The sequence below is a fragment of the Ambystoma mexicanum genome, chromosome 5p (genome assembly GCF_040938575.1).
Source record: "Ambystoma mexicanum isolate Mex_15411 chromosome 5p, UKY_AmexF1_1, whole genome shotgun sequence".
Taxonomy (NCBI): Eukaryota; Metazoa; Chordata; class Amphibia; order Caudata; family Ambystomatidae; genus Ambystoma; species Ambystoma mexicanum.
In genome coordinates, this window is record NC_090930.1 from 570,372,634 (window position 1) to 570,395,597 (window position 22,964).

The window sequence follows — 22,964 nt, forward strand, 5'->3', positions numbered from 1 at the left end:
ATGTTCAAGTCACATGAAAACATTGCCAAGTGTTATATAAGAGGAAAGGGAACAGATTTAAGCATGGAAGACATGACTCCATTGGCACACTTATACAAGCAGTTGCCAAAGCATGCACCCAAGCTAAAGAAATATAGTACCGAGTGGGTTAAAGGTACTGCCCACAAGATGTTTATGCCATGGCCACAAAATGCGTCTTTATCTAAAGCTGTCTTACAACATATGACGACATATTTGCATGCCACATAGACAGGCAAGAAGTTAGAAAAACGTCTTGCTGTTCTCGAGTTGTGGAAATTGTATGAACAGGAAAAGGAGGAAGAGCCGTCAACAGATTGGATACTTAATGTATGATCAGAGGGGGGTGAGATGCCTACAGCGCCACCTGCCCCACCCGAAACGAAAGTTGAAGAAAGTAAGGATTAGGGGTTATACCGTCTAAGAGAGCTCAAAGCAGCCACAGGGTATAGCAACCCTGCATATGAGTCACCTACACATAGCAGTGATGAAAATCAAGGGAAAGATAAAGGCAAGAATATTACCTCCACAATCCCAAGGGAAAGGGAGAGACAAGATGACAAAAGAGATCAGGCACAGATGAGTGCATCTCTAGACAAAGAGAGTGAAGGGAACCGATGGAAGGGAAGCAAAAATAGAACTGATGAAATAGCCATTAAAGGTCTCCTAATCACCATACTCGGTGAGAGAGCAGACGATGTGTGGGCACGAGCACGCTACCCTGGTGAAACCACAATAAATACCTTGCAAGACAGATCTCCATTTAACAATTGTAGAGCCGCAGTATGGAAAGCACTATGAGTGCTATGCCCAGATACCTCCGATATGGGAGCTATAATGACGCGAAAAATTAAGGAATCTGAAGAACTGTTAATTTACATACAGAATTTTCTGTATTCTGGTGCTCGAGACTCATGAATCTTGGACGAAATCTATACCTGTATTTTACCATATAGTGTGCCAAGGACTGCCAGAACCGGTACAGAAACAGCTCAAGAAATTGGTGGGAATTGAAGCCAAACCTTGGGCAGAAATACAGTTGACCATTGCACATTATTGTAGACTGCCTGCTGCAAGAAAAGAATCGCAAAAAGGAAGCAACTCATAAGGGTGAGGAAGTGAAGTTGGTTCTAAAGAAATTGTCAAAATATGCTCTAGAGGGAGCCATGATAACTAGCATAGTTGAATCAAGCATACAGCTGGTGGTTAACCCACAACAGAACAATCAGGGCAATAGAGGGTTTTATCCCAGGGGAAGGGGATTTAGGGGAAGAAGATGGCAGAGAAATCAGGGAGGTTTCCAAAATAATCAAGGAGGTCTTTAAAATATGCAAAAAGGTAATCCTGGTATGTCAAATGGGCAAATAATCCGACCACCGCCAATTTGTTGGCTGTGTGGAATGACAGGGCACTTGGCGCGCACATGCAGAAACCAAGGCATGATACAGAACGAACAAGGAACAGGAGCAGGCATGGCAAATCCACCTGTAGCTTTACAGCAGGGTGGTGCACAGAATCACACGGTGCAAAAACAAGCGTCGGGAGCGCAACAAGGTGCACAACCTCAAAGTATGGGGAACTTTCCACAAGGACAATCACAACAGGCACTGAAGCAACTGTTACAGACAATAAGCACAGGGCAGACCACGAACCCTCGATTGCGAGGTAATAATGGACATGGGGGAAATTCACCAGCACACAGCGGGCCAAATTTGTATATGAACTAGGACAGCTCACTGGGAACCCTGATGTGTTATATCCTATCAGTGACACCAGATCCTCAAAGGGAACCTAAGGTGGATGTCATTATAGGGGACAAATAATATTCCTTCTTAGTTGACACGGGTGCAACACACTCGTGTATTCGTGAAGGCAAGTTTTCCTTGTCCAGCAAGGCCACAAATACTCAGAGTTTCACAGGAGCGACAAGTCGTGTTCCCTTTACAAACGCACTTCCAGTCTCCATAGGAGAGTGTGAAATGAACGTGCCTTTACTATATTCACGTCAGACCCCAGTAAACATTTTGGGGAGAGACTTAATGACAAAGTTAAACATGACAATCTCGTTTACGGTGGAGGGCATAGTATGTTCAACTCCAGGAATACACTACTAAAATGTATGCAAAATGATTAGGGCATAATCAGGACACATAGCCATGAGGGCCATACCACTAGAACCAGAAATGTTCGCATATGGTATGCATGTGCTTATGGTAGGATTACCAGGCCTTGCAGATAAAGTCATGAGAGCCCCTGATGAGTTCTTATTCAGACCCAGAATAACGATGCATGAGGAGGAGGGACAAGTATTTCCCTTGATGATACACACAGCTGTAATACGAGGGAAAGTGGTCTTGGTTGATGGTTATTATGACGAGGGCAGACAATGGTGCGTGATAATCGCCATTGAAGAAGGATATCGAGTGACTGACGTCACTGATGACGATCTGTTTGAAGAACCAACAGACATGGGAGAGACAATGGTAGAAGTGAGTCTCACCTTTTGGGTTAACATGATTAAAAGAGAGGTACCCAGAGAATGATGTTGGCACTAAATCTTCCTGAATATTTTGATGATAACATGGCCCAGGTGCCTGTCTCAGTATGGACTACAGGACCCTATGACATAGGCCTCTTGCAGGGGGTTGGAGAAGTAAGAATCAAAATGAAACCAGAAGCTATTTTACCAAAGGCATGACAATATCCCATGTCCAGAGAGGTAGATGAGGGGATTTTTAAGACAATTTCTGCCATGATGGACCAAAGCATCTTAGTGATGTCAGAGTAACCATGTAATATGTCAGTGTACCCTGTGAAAAAAAGTAAAGGGGGGTCTTGGGGGCTAGTGCAAGACCTGAGGCTAATAAACAATATTGTTGAGGCCGAGTTCTCTCTAGTCCCTAACCCGTCTACAATCCTATGTAATATACCTGTTGAGGCAAAATAGTTCATGGTGATTGATTTGAAAAATGCATTTTTCTCAATCCCCTTGCACCAGGACTCACAAGATCTGATATCATTCACATTCAGACAGATGCGTCTGAAAGCACAAGGCTGCCACAGGGGTACTGTGAGTCTCCTTCTATTTTCAACAGAGTCATGCAGATGGACTTGAGCAAAATTGCAGTAGAAAGTATTGTCCTGCAATATGTTGATGACATCCTAATTTGCAGCACAATAGAAGAGCAATGCAGGCACGATTCTAGTCAGCTATTGACTTTATTGGCTGTACATAGGCCAATTGATCTCACATGAGGGAAAGAAGGTAACCTCAGAAAAGGCTGAAGCCATATTGAACACGGCTAAGCCACACACAATAAAGCAGATGCAGAGCTTTTTAGGCCTATGCAACTCAGTCAGAGCATGGGTTTTCGACTACAGCTCTTACACTAAGCCTTTACTTCAGGCCGTAAAGAAGGCCCAAGTGAGAAAAGAAAAGCTTGAGTGATCTGAGACCATGTAGAAAGAGTTTGCTGAACTCAAAAGAGCCTTCTCCACAGCACCAGTTTTAGGGATTCCCAATTATGCAGAGGAATTTTACCTGTTTTCGCACTCAAATGGCAGCATCATGACAGCAGTGCTCGCTCAAAGAAACTCGTTGGGGTACAAGCCCCTGGTATATTACAGTGGGAATTTGGATCCAGTAATGGGAGGTCATTTCCCGTGCAAACAAAGTTTAGCTGCCACAGCGTTCGCCATAGAGAAGGCTACAACCATTTTGATGGAATGCTCAATGACGTTGTACGTTGAGCACTCACTATTTGCCATTCTAGAGAAACCAAAGGGCACATTGACATCTCAGAGAGCTTCTGCTTATGAAGTGATCATATCAAATCCATCGATCAGGATAGTTCGATGTAAGATAGTCAACCCATCTATGTTCATAGCAGAACCAGTCACTGAAGGAGAACCGATACATGACTGTGCAAACTATGACGAATTCTATGATGAAATCCCCAAGGTGAAAGAAAATGCCTTGGCAGGAGGAGAGATTGTCTTTATTGACGGGTCTTTGAGGATTGAAAAAAGTGATGGGCAAAGATACACAGGCGTTGCTGTGGTGAAGCACACAGCAAATGGGGAATTTCGAGTGCTTATTAGTGCACAAATACCATCTCATTATACGACACAGGCTACAGAATTATTGGCGCTGATACTCGCCATTGCGAATCACACAGACCAGGAAGTAACACTGTACAGTGACTCTGCCTATGTGACGTCAACAGTGCATGCAGGCTTAGTGCGCTGGAAAAGGAGGGGCTACCTCTGAGCGGACGGCATGCCAGTGCAACAGGCAGCCTTATTGGACAGGCTGATCAACGCACTACAGCTCCCAGTGGGCATAGTTGTCGCGAAATGCGCCGCCCACCTGAAAAGGACAGATTTTTTCTCAAGCGGAAATTACGCAGCAGACTCGGAGGCCAAGCGTGTGGCATCCAAACGTGAGACGATCATGGAGATAGAAGTCATCCATATCAATGAAAGGGTGATGGTGCTACAAACTACACCTGAGAAATATAGCGATTTGGGGCAAACACAGCTAATGGAACTCCAAGATAAGGCACCACAGGAAGATAAGAACCTGTGGAAATGTCGAGGGCATTCTTTATACCCCTCTGACAGCTGATGCCTCTAGCCCTACTGAAAATAGCACTGGAGCAACTACATTACCCAGCCCACATAACAGGGAGAGAATCTAGCAGCAACTCTCTCAGAAGATTGGTTCATACCGAATTTGACTGAGCACTTGGCATTCCTCATAGTGAGATGTATAATTTGCCAGCAATTTACAGCAGGGCACACATTAAAAGTAATGAGAGGAGTCATCCTGAGCCCAAATGGGCCTTTTCAGCACTTGCACATCAATTATATCGACATGATCCAAGTATGTAACGGGTACAGATATTTAATTGTTGTGGTGTGTCCATTCTCTAGGTGGATTGAGGCAGATCCATGCACACACCCAGACTCTACCTGTGCGGTCAAATTTTTAGTGAGGCAAGTGTTCCCTAGGTGGGATCAGATAATGGCCCTCATTTTGTCAATGCTATATTTGAGCAGATTAGCTTGCTGCTTGGTATAAAGCACAAGTTCTCGTTGGCGTATCATCCACAAGGGAATGGGATCTGTGAGAAGCTCAACTGCTTGTTAAAGGAAATGATAGCCAAGTTGAAGCCTACTCTAAAGAAGGGATGGTTGCACTGTCTTCCACTGGCACTGTATGCTCTTCGGAACCAACCAGGCTACAACCATCATCTTACGCCACACGAGATAGCCACAGGAAGAAGAATGAGAACTCCCTTGACACCCCGAGACAGAGCTAGATGTGATGCCCAGTCAACAGGGGAGGTTTTAGGGTTTGAAATGCAAAACTATCTGAACTGCATTACATCTTGCCTTACTGTAATTTCAGACCAGCTGCAGCGATGACGAAAAGGGTGCAGCGCAGCACAGAGCATGGAAGCAGACACTACAACAGACCAAGTTCAAGGTCTACGTGTTCCACCCGTCTTCCCTGGAGATGCCATCCTAGTTAGGAACCATACAAGGAAAAAGTGGGACTAGCCAAGGTTCAATTGACCTTTTACAGTGGAGGACTGCACTTCGTCCGTTGTGAAATTACAAGGCAGGAGAGCATGGATTTTTCTCAGTGATATAAAACCCTACATGGGAGAAGGCCCCCTGCCTGCACCCCAAAGAGAGGAATTGACGAGCGACGGGGAAGAACCACAGCACGTTCAGACAAGATCCAAGATGCGGAAGAAGGACGCATGACCAGCCAGACAAAGACAAATAACTTTTTGCAAATTGTGGCTTAAATTGAACACTTCCTCTAAACAAAAAGGGGATAAGGACATACAAACAGACACTCCTAGTTGCAGGGCAAGACGAAAATTGCATGCACAAGCCACAACACAGTCAGATGACTTTGAACTCTGAACTAAGGCACACAAAAACCTTAATAAAGAAAGGAGAATATGAGAAGTTTGATCGAGGACACATAAACTGGAAGAAAAACCAGTATGCTGACTCTTTTCGTACGATAACTCTGTTCGGAATCACTTATGGTGTTCCACAGTAGAGACCTCACAAAGGATGTGGTCACCTATTTCAACATAGTGCTAACATCATACCCGTCATTGGTAGGGAGGCTCACCAGTGTCACTGACTTTCTACAAGATCCTGAAAAAGAAAAGATAATTAGGCAACTGCTTACTGTCATTGCCGAACAATTTATCCTACTCCCTGAGCACAGTGAGAAGGAACCAAGTGATCCCAACAAAGGCGGAAATAGACGAGCTCATCAACACACTGTTGTTTCGCATAATCGAAGATTGTCCAACTCTCATTGGGAGAACAACAGACACACTCACATTTCTTCGAGATCCAGCAAATACAGAACATTTGAGCCATCATTTAAATAAGATAATCATTCTGGTTGCACTCCATGCGACCAGACAGTGCAGACATTGTTTACATCAGGCAAAGAACATACAATCCTGAACCTCAACAAAGACAGGACAGGTGTCCCTGTCACCAGAAGGCAGCAGGTTGGCACAGAACGTCCAGAGCTAGTGGAGAGGCCAATCGATGTTGACGTCCTCACTTTCATCAGAGATCCAACTAATGTTGCACAGATGGGAATGCTCCTGCATGGAATCATACTTCAAGTAGAACTTTCTAACCATCAGAGGAGCTATCTGAGGAGATTCTAAAAAAACTTTTTCCGAGGGACAGATCGAGGAAGCAGCGCCAAGAACCTCATCTGCATTTGATATTTTCTGTCCTCAATCTTCATAACTGAGCAACATACACCATGTCCTCAGGATTGAAGCAAATCAGGGGGGTGGATTGGGGGTGGATTGGAAGCTCGCCTATTTTGAACATGCACAGTAAAGGGGACTCACTGAAGTGTTATTTGTTTTGATTATTGCCATAGCCTAGCAAAGGAACTGTATCCTGAACTAAGAGACAATCCGTCACCCGCAAGAGGGGGGACACTTGTGGAGTACCCGACACTCCAAACCACAGAACTCAAAAGACAATTCTGGTTAAGGAAATACTAACATTGGCATTTCGTGAATGATCAAGATGGGGGTCCAGAGCAGCAACCTGGTCCTCCCACAAGAAGAGACGCACCACCGCTTCTCTGGAAGAAAATGCTGCCGCCTGACTTACACGAGCATAATGTACCTATGCATCATATTGATCTTTATTTTATTGTTATTAACAATCAGAACTGCATTCTTTATTGGTGCACAAAGTGCTCCAAATTCAGTGTACCCACCTAATGATGTACGCATAAGACCCACAAAAACACCCAGACCATATACAGTCATTCCAGTCCCTAGAAAATCTGATGGCAGAGTGAATGAACTTGAAATGAATGTGGTTAGCAGTGATGCACACACTCTTGTGGTAACAAATGAAAAGGAAAGCCGGAGACAGGGTCGGCAAGGGATGAATGAAGTAACATCACTGACAACTACACACACACAAACACTGAATGCATACGAGACAGGCCTAGTGTCAATGACTACAGAACCACAAATACAAATAGCAGAGAAGAAGAAAACTGCCTGCCATAATAAACTCCAGAGCAGACGTTATGAGAAAACAAGAGTTAAGAGGAATACCAAAAGAAACCGTCATACCAGAATCTCTTAAAAAAACAAGAGCCAACTCAGAGAAACTCTCTACATGGACACAACGGATAGTAGACTCATTGTTTCCATACATAGCCAGAGCAAGGAAGCTGCAAGAGGAACTGAAGAACAAAACCGCAGAAACTGAATTACAAAGCATATATGTCCCAACGAAAGGAACAAGCATCAGTCCCACAGCACAGCCATACGCCAGACAAATGCTGGAATGGATACGAACATTTATAACCCGACAGCAAAAGATGCATGAAGAGTGAGAAAGAGTTGCCAGAATTCAATCTACCCAAATGGAGCATATGAGAAGACCTGCACCATGGACCAGGATACCTGAGAATCCTCCAGCAAGGAAAAGCCATACAGATGCCTTCAGGGATGTAGTCATAGCCAACTACAGGAAAACACTAAGAATCAAGAGAAGCATGCATGGAGATGACAATGAACTAAACGATTACCTGGACAGCACAGCACATCTGGGAAACAACATTTGGTACCAGCACATGAAAGACGTTGGAAGACGAAGTTCAGAAGGGGAATGCTTTGTATGTGCACTCCTGCCATACAGCATGGGGAAGTCCAAGAACTTTGTGGCTGTAGACATTGATGTCCAGACAGCACACTGTATGTCACACGTAGCAATGTGCAAGACCAGAGGCCAGTTCATGGGTAGTGCTGCCTCTCTGAAATGGGCAACTGAAACAATTGATCCAAATGAAGATGATTATGTCCAGGACATAAAGACAAGAAACAATGGAAAGACGAAACACATTGTGATAAGATATGAGAAGCCTGGAGTTAAAGGAGCAGAGATTAGAAGAGAAGCAAATCAGAAGCTAAATGTCCAAGGAAAAACTCCAGAAGAAGCTCGGAGGTAGAAGAATCGAGGCCAAATGCAAATTTGGGGAACAGTGATTTCACCAGACGGATGGGAGAAAGGAGTAGTGAGCCAACCATCAACATAGTACGAAATGGATGTAAGCCATTATGGCCGAAACTTGCAAAACTGCTGACATGGGTCGAAGACAGAAGATGACCCCTGCGATAGTGCCACTAGAAAGCCCAAAATTGTGTTTCAGGAACAATGGCACAAGAAAGATGGGAGAGAATCAGAACTGTGGATGAGTTTTTGACGCTCCAGGAAAGGTACATGGAACTGCAGTAATTATGGACCATTATTGGGCATGTGGATCCAAAGCATACATTAGACTGCCAAGAGATTGGGGAGGCATATGCACAGTAGTGAACGTCCACGTTCCAGCATTGGTAATCCCAAAAAGTGACCTGAATATTGACAGCTTCCCGAAAGCAGATGCTCACCTGAGGAAGAAGAGATCTGTGGAACTGACAACCCGAATGAAGAGAGAGAATTACTTCTCTGCCAAATCAGAAGAAGCCTTTCATGCAATCCCATACGAACATAAGCTGTTTAGCCTCACCTCATCAGTGTTCACAACGATTTTCATGCCAAGATTTCAGGATGAAGCAAATACTAAATGATTGCAGATAACCAGATGGGAGTTAGTACAGACCATTAACATGACCATTAAAGGATTTAATGCGATTAAAGAAGAATTAAGAGCCATCTGACTGATGACTGCACAACAGATATGTGCTTGACATGATCACAGTTATGGATGGAGGAGTTTGTGCAAAAATGGGAGAATCATGTTGCACGTTCATACCGTCACACGATGAGGAGAATGGGACCTTAACTGAAGCAATAGGTATGCTGACAAAATGACAAAACCAAATGATTGATGAAACTGACGAAGTTGATGATGACAGTTGGTTTGGATCACTGTTCTCATGGGTCCCACAATGGTTGGCCGACATATTTAAGTTCCTGGGAGCCCTGCTAGTGATGATATTATTAGGATTTTGTGCTATTAAGATAATGATATGATATGATATGATATGGCATTTGTAACGCGCCTATACACAAGTGTTTCAAGGCGCGACGAGGCAGGGAGGGGGGAACAAGGGGAAGACAGACAACGATCCTACTAGGCCAGGTGTCATTCAGACCGCGCAAGTGCAGGGGTAGGGGGAAGGGAAAAAGTGCAAGGGGAAGGGGGAGGGGGGGAGTGCAGTACAAATAATTAGAATAGAAATAAAATAATAAATAAATAGGGCCAGCTGGTGGCAAGTGCAAGGTAAGTGCAGACAAGTGCTGGGGGGGGGGGCTGTAGTGATACAGAGACAGTCCCGCAGTGCAGGGGTTGCCAGGGAGGCAGTGCAAGTGAAGAGTGACTGGGCCCAGGACCGAGGTTGGTGAGAGTGGCCCAGTTGCAGAATCAGTGCAGTTTTGGTGAAGAATTTAGCAGGGGAGAGGGAGAGAGAAAGCAGAAGTGAAGAGGAAGGTTTTGAGGTGCTTCCGGAACCGGAGATGGTTCTCCTCAAGTTTCAGGGAGGCAGGAAGGCTGTTCCAGAGGGAGGCCCCTGCCGTGGAGAGAGATCTACCCCCAGCTCGTTGCTTCGAGAAGCGGCTGACCCTGAGGGAGTTGGAGACGGATGAGCGTAGGGCTCGGGAAGGAAGATATTTAGGAAGAGAGAGTTGAAGGTATTTAGGCCCCAGGCCCCAGAAGGCCTTGTGGACAATGCAGAGGGTTTTGAACTTAATCCTCACAGCCACTGGGAGCCAGTGTAGAGATTTCAGTCCTGGAGAGATACGGTCCCTGGGCTTGAGGCCAAGGACAAGTCTCGCAGTTCTGTTCTGGATGAGTTGCAGAGGGCGGAGAGTGGAGGCAGGCAGATTTAGGTAGAGGCTGTTACAGTAGTCCAGCTTCGAGAGAACCAGGGCTCGGGAGACAGTGAGCTTCAGGGGGAAGGAGAGGAAGGGAAGAATAACTCTGAGGAGGTGCAGCTGGTAATGTGACTTCTTAGAGACGTCAGCTATATGAGGAGAGAAGGAGAGTGTGGAGTCGAAGATGACCCTGAGGTTTTTTGCCTTGCAGGTAGGAGCAGGAAGAGGACCAAGAGAGGCCGGCCAGAGAGCTGCAGGGAAGGAGGGAGTGGGTGTGCCGATGAGTAGGATCTCAGTCTTACTAGCATTAAGGCAGAGGTCATTGGCAGCACACCATTCCTGGATAGCAGACAGACAGTCAGAGATGAGGGAGGGAGAGGAGGAGGCCGAGGGTAGCCTGAAAATGAGCTGGGTATCGTCCGCATAGCACTGAAAGTTGGGGCAGAGGGCGGCGATGCGGTGGGCAAGGAGTGCCAGATACTGGTTGAACAGCCAGGGAGAGAGATTAGATCCCTGGGGAAAGCCACAGGTGGAGAAAAAGATGTCAGAGAGGAAGGACCCAAGTTGGACCTGGGAGGGTCGATTGGAAAGGAAAGAGGTCAACCACGCCAGAGCCTGACCAGTGATACCCAGGTTATCACGGAGACGGTTGAGCAGGATGGCATGGTTGACAGTGTCAAAGGCAGAAGAGAGATCGAGCAGAATGAGAACACACGGCGTGTTGGAGTCGAGGTTCAAGAGTAGGTCCTCACGGATGTTCAGGAGAGCAGTTTCCGTGCTTCTGGTTGCTCTGAAGCCAGATTGATGGTCATGGAGACTATCAACAGCTTAAGCATGGAGGTTAAGCTGGGAGATGGCCAGTTTCTCCAGGAGCTTGCCCAGGAAGGGAGTGATGGAGATTGGGCGATAGTTAGCCGGACAGGAGGGGTCGGCAGAGGGTTTCTTAAGGAGAGGGTGCACAAGGGAGTGCTTGAGGGGGGATGGGAAGACTCCAGAGGCGAAGGAGTGGTTGCAAAAGTCAGACAGGGCAGGAGCCAGGGAGTCGATGTGGTCCTTGATAGTTTTGGATGAACAGGGGTGAATCTGTTTAGACAGATCTAAAGATCGGGAAACTTGTTATTGGCTGGTTACTGAACAATGAGTAGCATTTACCCCCACCTCTAATAAGCTAGCAGCCGCAACCATACTTGTATTATATGTAAATTGTTGTATGTAAACCATTGCTTTGTAATTATTGTACTTTGTAAATGTAATGTATATGTTATGCCTGTAACCGCCTTCCTAAGCGCCCTTCTACCCACGGGTCCGGAGCGCTCTACAAATAAATAAAACAAACAAACAAACAAACAAACTTTCATAGATTGGACTTGTCTGGAAACCTCATCAGCAGAAAAAAGGTGAAAGGCAGAGAAGGAGGGAGGAGGGGTGGCTTCAGAAGGGCCAGAGGAAGAGCAGGGAAGAGAGGGGGGGAGGTGATAGGAGGAGAGTGAGGACAGGATGTCCTGAGTTTTAGAGATGAAGTGGGAGGCCAGTGCAGTACAGCGGGCATGGGAGGGGACAGGAGAGGTAGAGACTGCAGCAGGGTTGGCAAGCTCCTTGCAGATTTTAAAGAGTTCAGCCGAGTTGTTAGATGCCGCAGAGATGCGGGCTTGGATAAGGGCTCTCTTCTTGGTGAGAACAGAGAGACGGTATTGCCTTTGGAGCAGGCGGCAGGCCAGTTTGTCAGAGGATGAACATGAAGCACGCCATTTCCTCTCTGCCACCCTGCACTTGCGTTTTAGGGTGACGAGATCCGAATCATACCAGGAGTTACATTTGGCTTTGGGCTTCAGGCGGATTTTCATGACAGGGGCAAGGATATCAAGAGTATCAGATATAGCAAAGTGGAGCAAGGAGAGGGCTGTGTCAGGGTGGGAGTCAGCCGAAGGGGGAGGGAATGGCGATAAGGTGGCAGCGAAAGCCGCAACTGACACGCGCTTCATGGGTCGGATGACCGAGAAGGTGGGTGGCAATGATGAGGGTGGCTTTGCCTGTGGGGTAGGGAGGGTGAGGTGGGAGGATAGGAGAAAGTGATCAGTCCAGGAGAGAGGAGTGGAGAGAGGGACAGAGAGGGGAAGGTCAGAAGAGATCAGAGCATCAAGAGTGTGCCCTGCAGAAAGAGTAGGCCCAGACGGGAGAATAGAGAGTGAGAGAGAGTCGCAGAGGTCACAAAAAGAGTCCAGTGGGGGGACAGGAGACATCTAGGTGGATGTTGAAGTCACCAAGAAAGAGGAGTTGAGTGGTAGAGGACAGGAGTGAGGAGGAGAGGTCAGCCCACTCAGAGAGGAAGGAGGAAATTTGACCAGGTGGCCGATAGATAGTAGCCACGGTAAGGGAATGGCTAGGAGAGAGAGAGAGTCGGCAGACAAGACATTCAAAAGAGTAGTAGGTCTGCGTAGGAGTGACAGTGGCAGGAATCCACTCAGGGAAGATAAGGGCAACACCCCCCCCCTGCACGGTTGGGCCTGGGCACAGAGAGGATCTTGTAACCTTCAGGTAGGAGTGTGTCAAAGCTCGTGACAGAGCTGGCTGTGAACCATGTCTCAGTGAGACCGAGGACGTCAAGGTCCAGTTCCTCAAGAAGGCGACAGATATCGGAGGAATGCTTGATGGCAGAGCGAGAGTTAAGAGTGGCAAAGTGGAGAAGGTTGCCATCCTTGAAGGACTTCCGGGGAGGGGTACAGATCAGAGGTACGCCCTGTGGAGGTGTAGAAGAAGGAGGTGAAGAGGGAGTGCGAGAGGGGGCAGGGAGGGAGGGTAGAGGCAAGGTAGCCGAAGACAGGGGGGGGACAGCAGGGGAGGAAAGGAAGTTGATGAGGCGAGGGAAGCGTCTATCAAAGAGGTGAAGGTTGGCCTGAGGGCCTTGGACCAAGACGGTCCCATTAGAGGAGTGGAAGGGGGCCAAGAGGACATCCCAACGGGTGCCACCATTAATGGGAGAAGAGGAAAAAGGAGAGAGCACAGAGACCATATGAAGGGTCCATAGGTCAGGTGAAGGCACGAAAAAGAGGATGTCAGTGAGAGTTTCCTTAGAGCAGGCACTAGTGTAGGTGTCAGCGATAGGGAGGCCTGGGTTGGAGACCAGGATGTCCTTTTTAAACTTTTTCCTACCAGATTTAGTGAGGAGAGCAGGATAGTCAATAGAGAAGCAGTAGAGAAGATAGGCGAGATAGAGAGCACCATGGAGTAGGAGGGAGTGTGGGGGCGGGAAGACAGACAATACGAGAAGCACGCAGGCAGGACATGAGCGGCAAGCCCAAGTTTACCACATTTCAGAACAGTGAATGAGTATTAGTTACAGAGGCCACCTGTACCTAATATCACAATGCCAGAATACTGCAAAGAAAGCTATAGGGATGAAAATCATGATTGATGTCGAGCCAGGATGGAAGCCCAAAGACCTGACTGATGAAGAAATAAGAGACTTTGTGAAGGCCAGCAGGCACGTGGCAGAAGGTACAAAGTTTCTCTATCCCAAGAAGCACAGAAATTATATGGGGAGATGGGTTTACTGCAGCCCAAATGGACAATGTCAACTAATGACATTGAATAAAGAAGAACATGTAAGAACAGCCGGAAGCCTGAAAGGAGTAATACAAATATGGACTCCAAAGAGACACTTCTTCAAACCTTCATGTGTTTACCCAGAAGATGAAGAAGGAATTAACCCAAGAGAAGAAGTGAAGATATAGAATATATAGAAGAAAAGAACAAAATGGATCCAGAGAAGTGAAAGTTGTCAATGAATCGCCCAGATGGGGTAGTGTAGCGGAGGTCCCAAATAAAGCCTGCACTCCAATCATCCATTTTGAAGTACCAGGAACATTTACACCAAGATATGTGACATATGATGAGCAAATAAATCAGAAGAGAGCCGCAGTAGGACTCTGCCCAGTACCCATCAGAAGAACAGCACCTGTTTTACGTACCTATACCAAGAACTCCATGGACAGTAAGGTATCCATTAAGTAAACCCTACCAGCAAATGAGACAAAATGAAGATTTCCTAAGTACCGTCCCGGAAGAAACCAAAAAAGACCTTAATGGAAAACGATATTGTGATGTCACAAGGGCAGTGACTGGCTTGCAGAATAGAAGAAATGACAACCAGAGAATGACGCAGAGAGACGAAACATTATGAATAAAGATATTGTGAATATAGAATGAAGGGACAATGTCAAAATGCAAGAAGCTTAAGCTGTAAGCAGGATGAAGATATTCAATCCGCTAACACCTGTACATATGCTTGAAACACAAGAAAGCTAAGAAACCAGTGCGGCTTGTTATGCTTAGTAGAAGAATAGAGTGGCAAGCGCCATTATACATAGTGTACTTCAAAACAAGGCACAGCATTATAAGTGCAAGTCCACTTTGCACTAAAAGCAGAATCAACTTAGGTTACTAGAGGCCAAACAAGACAAGATTTGTATTCCAGCAAACAAGAAGAGACGGCTGAATCAAACCTCAGCAGATGCAACTTGTGCCAGGAGAGCCAAGGTCATACTAATAAAGGAACAAACAGTAGCTTCACATAATTGAAACTTAAGAACAGAATATCCTGCTTCTGAAAGGCCAAAGATAAGGAGGCATGGGCAGGTGGCAAGCTGAATGAGAATCAAATACAGAAATTGCAAGAAACTAGACAAATTCATCTGCATCATGTGACCAGCCGAGCAAGGAGCAGCACGAGTTCACACCTATGCCTGGCATCCGCCCAAGCAAGAGATATCAGAACTTTTCCAGGTTGAAGATGCAGTTTTGAGGCCAACCACAGTGAGATAATTGACACATAGTTGTTGTAGCAATGATGGATTGTAACCTTAAGTGGAGGAAAGCCGGGTAGCTGAGGGGGGCACCCTGCACCTGGCTGACCGCTCTGCGTGCTGCTAAGAAAAGTGGAAGAATATGCATGGGATTGATGCCAACCCAATCACAATGGACCAAATAATCTAGGGTCCTATAGTTTGTAGAACCAATGAGACGTTGTACTTTTAGTGAGGTCTACAGTAGTCATTTTGAAGGAAGGGCTTAGATGCCCACCTGATAGTGTTTACCCAATCCGCTCACCCCGTTAACATATACAGATATAGAACCTATATTAAAGTTCCCTTTTCCGAGAAAATTGAAATGCTTATTAACTTTTGAGTGTTACTCGTCATTTATGACGAGTTTTGATTATAAATGTTATTGTTTGTATGAAGTTTGTTGGAGTTGAAGCAAGACGAACAATCACATCTCTGCTGATTTCCATGATTCCCTGTTTTTTGTACTTGTCATTAAACGGACTCCCTTTGCCAAACCATTGAGTTGTCCTTATTAATTGGTGTTCGAGTGATAAATCTGCACCCCAATCCATCTCGAGGTGCAGTTATCTCGTCTTAAAGTACTCCGGAGCAAACCCTGACTCTGTGGGCCGGCCGGGGTTCTCCCCAGTACAGGCGGATAAGTTGTTCTGGACCAAGAGTTCCACACAGGAATCACAGTCCTTGTCCCCAAGAGGGGAGTCACTCCCAGTGAGGTCTCACTTGCCCAGATTCCTAGGGAGAGTCTTGCTGAGCAGGCTCAGCTCCCTACCCTCAAAGGGGGTGGATCCCCTCAGGTAGAATGGACCAATAGTCCAGATTGGTCACAGGGTGCAGTATGCCAACTGCAAACATGTTACCGTTGTTTTGAAACCACTATGTGTGTACAACTGCTCACACAAAAAGGGGAAATGGAAACATGTTGTGCTTCTTGCATTTAATTTGCCCAACAATTCAAAGAGAGCAACCTAGTCTAAACTGCTGAACCATGCCAACTTTGCCAATTAGCACCAGTCTGAAACATATTTTACCCTTCTTAGAATACATCAGTGAGTGCAGCATGGCTGCCTGCGCCTGCGCTGCCTGCGCACAGAAAGACTGGAACTAAAATATTGTTTTCCCCCTTCCATATGTGGAGATCCAGCAAAATAGTGCAGAAAAAGCAAGATACTGACCTTTTTTGTCATTGATATTTAATCACAGTGGTATTCCATGCCAATATTTATGGCTTAATTTTGCATGTTGGCATCTACTTTGAAGGTGTACCTATTGCATCCCTGAGTATCTTCCAGATGCACACAATGATGTACCTTTTGAAGAAACCATCCTATCTGTAAGTCGATCCTGATGCAGGCAGGGTACAGAAAAATGTCCAAGAAATGCAAAAGGTATATTTAAAACCTCCAACACCCCTACTGTGCCTCAATTGAACATGTCATGCATTGATATAGTTGCTTCTACTTAGTTTTTACCTTTACAGAAATTGAAATAGGTGAGAAAAGTAAAAATTTACATTTGCTGGGATATGCACTTTAAGGCAATTACAAGAAATGAGCACCCCCCACCCATGTAGTTCGAGGGCTTGTGGCAGCTGACAACAGCTGTCTGCAATGTCCTACCCTCAGACTTGGTATATTTCAGTGAGATTCATATGATCACACGATGTGGTGAACAATCCTCTCATCTCATCTTGCATCCGGCAGGAATAGATCTTGCATTCATGTACACTTTGGCATCTTAAACAGGCTATCTGAACTGCAAATGCCAAACACATGCAACATACACAAATCTAGGGCAGAATTGGTACTTCATCCACATGAGAATCTCTGTGGCCAATGTAGAGGCTCTGCCTCTTCGAGCATTCCAGACATTCATATATGTTGACACAGTACATACACCCATGAAAAAGAAACAGGGAGATAGTGGAAGACTTTGCGGAGAAAACGTCTTACCTCGGTGTTGGGATGTAGTGAAATGAAAGAGCTAAATCTATATTGCATGTGGAGTGGTGCAGATGGCTCCTGCCACGGGCATGGGGTTGTGATGGAGATCAGATAACAGCATAGACCCCTGCCTCCTGTTGCTGGCGTGAGCATTATAGGATCCCAGGAATGCAGCCATCATAGAAAATGGTGCAAGAGAAAGAAATAGGGAAGGATGTCATGGGGAAAGCGAAAGACAAAATGTTATTTATCTCCATAGATTCTCCTGCACAACTTGGAACAAAGCCGGCAGACATAATAGATGAGGATATTTGCCGATGTTAATAAAATCGCTCATTAATACTTTTTATGTGGAAAGTTATCTCACATTTACACAGCAGAACCTTGTGGAGCTCTGCATCCCAATTTGCCAACCTTTTGGACAATCAATAGATAAGTGAGTGCGAGCAGCGCTCCTCTTTGTCAGGTAATTCTATTAATTAAGATTCTAAGATATACAGAACATTGCTGAATCGCTTCAAAGCTATTATTAAACAGAAGCAATGCCAGTTTCCAGAAACTCTCGTTTCTGTTGAATATGGAGTATTACCAAAATCGAAGAAGAGTTAATTATTCTAAGAAAAGAAAGAAATGGTTGCTGGTACAAGAATCATGCCAAATGTTCATGACAGTGATAGTATTACATCATGGCACGTTCGGCGTACGAGGACATTAAGCAGGACGCCATAATAAAACCAAACATTTCGTTTGAAAACAACTGTGATACTATGAGCTAAAAATCATTTTTGATTATATTGTCATGCATATACACATTCACGGAGGTCATCCCTCATTCTCTAATGTTCGCCCCTGTGTGCAAATGGCAGGAAACAACATATGTCTTGTGAATGATGTTCTCCTAGACAAGCGCTGTTCATTTCGACTTAAACGTCACCTTGATAAGAACATGCTAGACTGCATTGCCGAAATCTGGAAATTGATCATTAACAAGACAACAGAAGGCAGGTGTGCGGGGTGGGCACTTAATGTAACCCACAATGTACACTTTGTGAATGTCGAATGACGCAGAACATCCAGCACGAGCTTTGCCTTGCGTTCACAGTTCTTTTTCGCACAGCTATGAGGGATTTGTTTTTAGAATGTAGTCTATATATGTAATTTCCTTTTCCATTTGACTTGGGCATCATTGTACTCTGGCCAGGAACGTCAGCGGTGAGACAAAGGTACTGAATGTGCAACAGCCTGGACCATGAAACTCTGGTTAAGAGGTTACACAACTTAATTCAACATTTAGCACGGGTTGAAATGGCATGGAAATAGATGCGCTCATTTAATGTTCAAGTATGACGAAGATACAAACTGAGAGCAGCGCAAGTGTGAGACTACTGTTTGGGGTTGGAACGTGACTCACTGAGGGCTCACAAAATCTTGTTCTTTATCACAGGTGATTGTGCGCCATAACATCACACAATGCACATTACATCAAAATACTCCCCATTTTACATCGCTCTGAACCGTCCAATCCCACCATGGCCACTTACATCACACTATGCCTCTTGACAGCCAACCATGCACTATAATGTCACACCATGATACATCACATCACAACTAGCCTCACCATACCACACTCAACAAATCACAACTTGCCCCATCACATATATCTTTGCAATAAAATATATCTTTATTTCCGCTGTTGCCTGCAGATCCAGCCCTAGTTCACTGTTTCTTAATCTCCCAGCTATGCAGTTCCTTTCGCCGCGGCTCGTCTGCACATGGTGGTCAACGGCTAGGATTGGAACGTAGACGCACTTCCCGAGCACCATTTCAGCTATCGCAGTGCCACACTTACGGGTAAACTGCTAACGCCTTATCCTGCAAAAGAGAAGAGATTAGTAAACTGCTAACGCCGGGGATGCTCTCTATAGGTGCACAATTGTGGATTGAGAAGCTCCTTTGCTTTGCCACTGGCTTTTGAGCCATGCCTGGTACGAGAATGCAGTCAGTGTCAGGCATGAATAAGGGAATAGACCTGACTACTGAAGGGGAAACCGGCCCTACCCAAGTATTTGGTCCTTCTAGCCCCCTTTCCATCGCTCTGAGTAGGGAGGAACCCCTTCTACAATCGTCATTTCTGACAGCCCATGGGAATAACAACCGTTTATTGGATGTTGGCTATTAGTGACAAATGCAGATTGCAGCTACAACATGAACAGCTCGCCTGCTTTAAACTTTTCCTTTTCAGCAAAGATCTTCAGAATTACCTCAACTACGAAGATAATGCTGTTGACTCTCCGATATCAATGTCCATGCCCTTGCAGCCTAAGACAGCGAACCCCCAAGTTAATAAAGGAGGGATTAACAGGTGTAATTATAAGAACAAGAAGTGGATCTCGCAGAGGGATTCTTGGGAGCCCATTCTGTGCTAGCCCAGCCGAAATTAATGGGGGATCAGTTAGGACAAAATGTAGTGGTAAATATGGATAGGGGGACGGCAGACTCCAAGATCTTAGAGCCTTGGTGACTACAGAAAGAGCAGTTGTTGCGGGACCCTGTGGCCTGTTTGAATAGTAGGGACTTTCACAGATGGGTGATATGTGCTGGTTCTAACACTCTTACTACATCCCTGCCCAAATCGAAGAAGTTCAATCTTTTGGAAACTGAGAGAATGGAACATTTCTTACAAACCTCCCCTCTTAAGAAGGGCCATCGTAAGGGCTGCCAAACAGACCCTGTAGAGTCCTGTCACGTAGGTCCATCCTCTCAGGTGAAGATCGTCACCAAGACGCCTACTAAGTCAGTTTCTTTGGTTGCGTTTCTATCTTGCAAGGACATCCGACAAAGGAAATCTAAAATGGCTAGTATCGTGGACCCCAGTCTTAGGAGTTTAGCCCTGGACTCCACAAACTTTATCATCACTAATGTTACCCAGCCAAACCAATTTGAATCCAGGGAGGCACTGAAAAATAAAATTATGGCTTGGCTTAGTTCCAAATTGGGTCCTAACTGTGTGAGTGTGTGAGAATGCAAGACCTAAAAGTCCTCTGGAGAAATCAAACTGCTAAGTGGTGCCCTACTGACAATACTGATTGCATCATTGTGGGATGTGGGTCTAGCAGCTTACCGCTTTATTTGAACAGAATTTCATTCTCACAGCATATATGCTCCTCCACTTCCCTTAGAATTGTTTTGAATTAATCAGCTAATTGTTGTAGTTTTTATAACAGTTTCGTTTTCACCCTTGGCTTCACTGTGTATCTATCCGCTCATCATAGTTTTCAACCATGTTACTGTTTTGATTGTAAAGTATTTGCTTTGGTGTTGTGCTTAGTTTCTTGTGTTTATGTTCTCTGTTTGGTTTGTCATTTGTATGATTTATGTTATGCGCCCTGATGCCCGCGGCTTTCAGTGCTTTTTAAGTATACAAATAAAAATAAACAAAATAAATAAATAAATAATGCTGCACCATGTCGCAGCACATTAAGCAATGTCCTGGCTCATCACCCTTTACCAAAGCTGTATTTCCAAACACAACCACAACTGCCCCCAAAGCCTCCACAACTACATTGCTTGCATTTGGCAGGTGTTGCAGCTCATTCAAACGTAGTACAATGTCCATACCTATATCAGCAAGAACTGTTCACAACATCGCCATAGCTTACATTTTATAAAACATTAACAGACACTAGTTACTTCAGCAAGAGCATATCCAGACAGTGTAGTCAGCACTATTTGTATCAATACCTCTGCCTGATAGCAAAAAACAGGAACCATTGGCCATGGCCTCGTCTCACTACTGGTGGTTTCAGAGGGCCTAGGACATGGCCGTAGGAGGATTGACTTACCCTAGCAAGGTGATCATTGACTGTTGCGGAAAGCATTACTGAATTCACATTGACCACACAACATGGCTGCAGCCCATGACTACTGACAATCAAGCATAGGTCGTGTGGCCCATCAATCTGACCATTGATCAAGAACACTGACCCTGACCTGGACCCATTATCGGTTGCTTGGATGCAAAGGTCATGGCTAAATTCCATGCCCAGACCAAAGTGACAATATGCAATGGATGCAGTCTATGGCCAGCGCCCAATATGTGTTTCCTGGGCCTCCATTTGCCCATGCCCCAGGCAAAGTGACCACTGTACATGGACACAGATCATTTCCAGAGCCCATTAAATGGGGTTGGGTGGATAGGGTATGGCTGAAATAAATGCCTATGGCCACAGTCCATTTCCATTTACCAATGCAGTTGGTTTTGGCAGTTCAGGGACAGGGGATGCAGACATGCCCTCGGAAAAGTGCCATGTGGGCATAGTCTGAAGCTATGCTCACTGAGCTCTGTTATGACAGTATGTATTACACACACATACACACACACATACAAATTCAGTAGAGGATAAAGGGGATTATATTTAAATGTTTTTTTTTTATCTAAACTATGTATTCCTATTCTCACTTCTCACAAAGGTCATCACTTCAAATTAAAATAACTGCGTCATACATTTTCCACCAATGCATGCTTTCCGCTGCCTGACATTGCTTGGCATGAGTTCATATTTGGACTATGAGGGATTAAATATACTAAGTAATTTAGAGAAACTACTGTGATTCTGCCAAGGGGATAAGGTGGCCACTACCAATGTTCCTGGTTGATGGACGGAAGGTTCCTTACTCTAACATGCATTCGCAGTATGGATCAAGGAGGTGAGAGGTGCAGAGGCAGACTAAGCACTTTATGGGATCTGAACTGGAGGCACAACAGCCCACAAAGAACCGGAGGAGAGATGCAAACTTGGAGTTAGCAATGGCAGCAGGGTGGTCGGAGTACAGTTATCACCGTTGGTATATTGCTGCGGCAAGGTGATCTACTCACCTAGGAAGTCATATATTAAATTATCATGTCACCTAGGCTACATCTAAAAGGTACTCACATCAAATGATGTACTCTGTTGAGCTTCTATCACAAAGAGAGGTCAGTGGCACCAACGCAAATTGACAGACTCATCAGAGACTGAGTGAACTCAAAAAGTAACATGATGTCCTAAAATCGGTGTCAAACCTTTTTACACACAAAAACAGTGCCCAAGGGCAGGTAACCAGGCCGCCCTTGATGCAAGTATTAAACACATAAATACTACAAAGGACCAAGCTAGCACATGTTTTTAGCGAGTAAATTCCTAACTGATGATGTACATGAAAACCATTGACAGTGTCACCAAAAGGATCTAGGGATGCTCCATTGGTATAAATGAACATTGTGACATAAATGGAGTATCTTTAATGGTGCATGGCTCCTGGCATTCTCCTAAATACCCCAATATGCCATCTACCAAAGGTTGAAAAATAAAACATTGGGAACACAAATTTCATATGTAACATTTTCTCCTCAAATTTAGTGGGCCTGGGTGAAAAGATGCAATAACCATATCTTAAGGAATGTATCACTAACTTTAATGCTATACTTCTGCAAGAAACATGGTCGCTCATACAGCATCAATGTTTCTCATTTTAGCTGGGTGGGACTGAGTGGGAGGACTCCGTCCACCCGCATTTTTCCACCATTTGGGCCCTGCAAAATATGAAGGGTTATAGGGAGGCCTCTCATGAGCTACTGCATGTATCGCAAAATATTCTTATTGAGACAGAAATGTTCTACTGAAGTTGTGTTGTTAATACAGCAATCTAATATGATATACATATAGTCAATAGCTGAAGCATGGACCATAGAAGTAAAGTATTTTTAATCTGATATGCT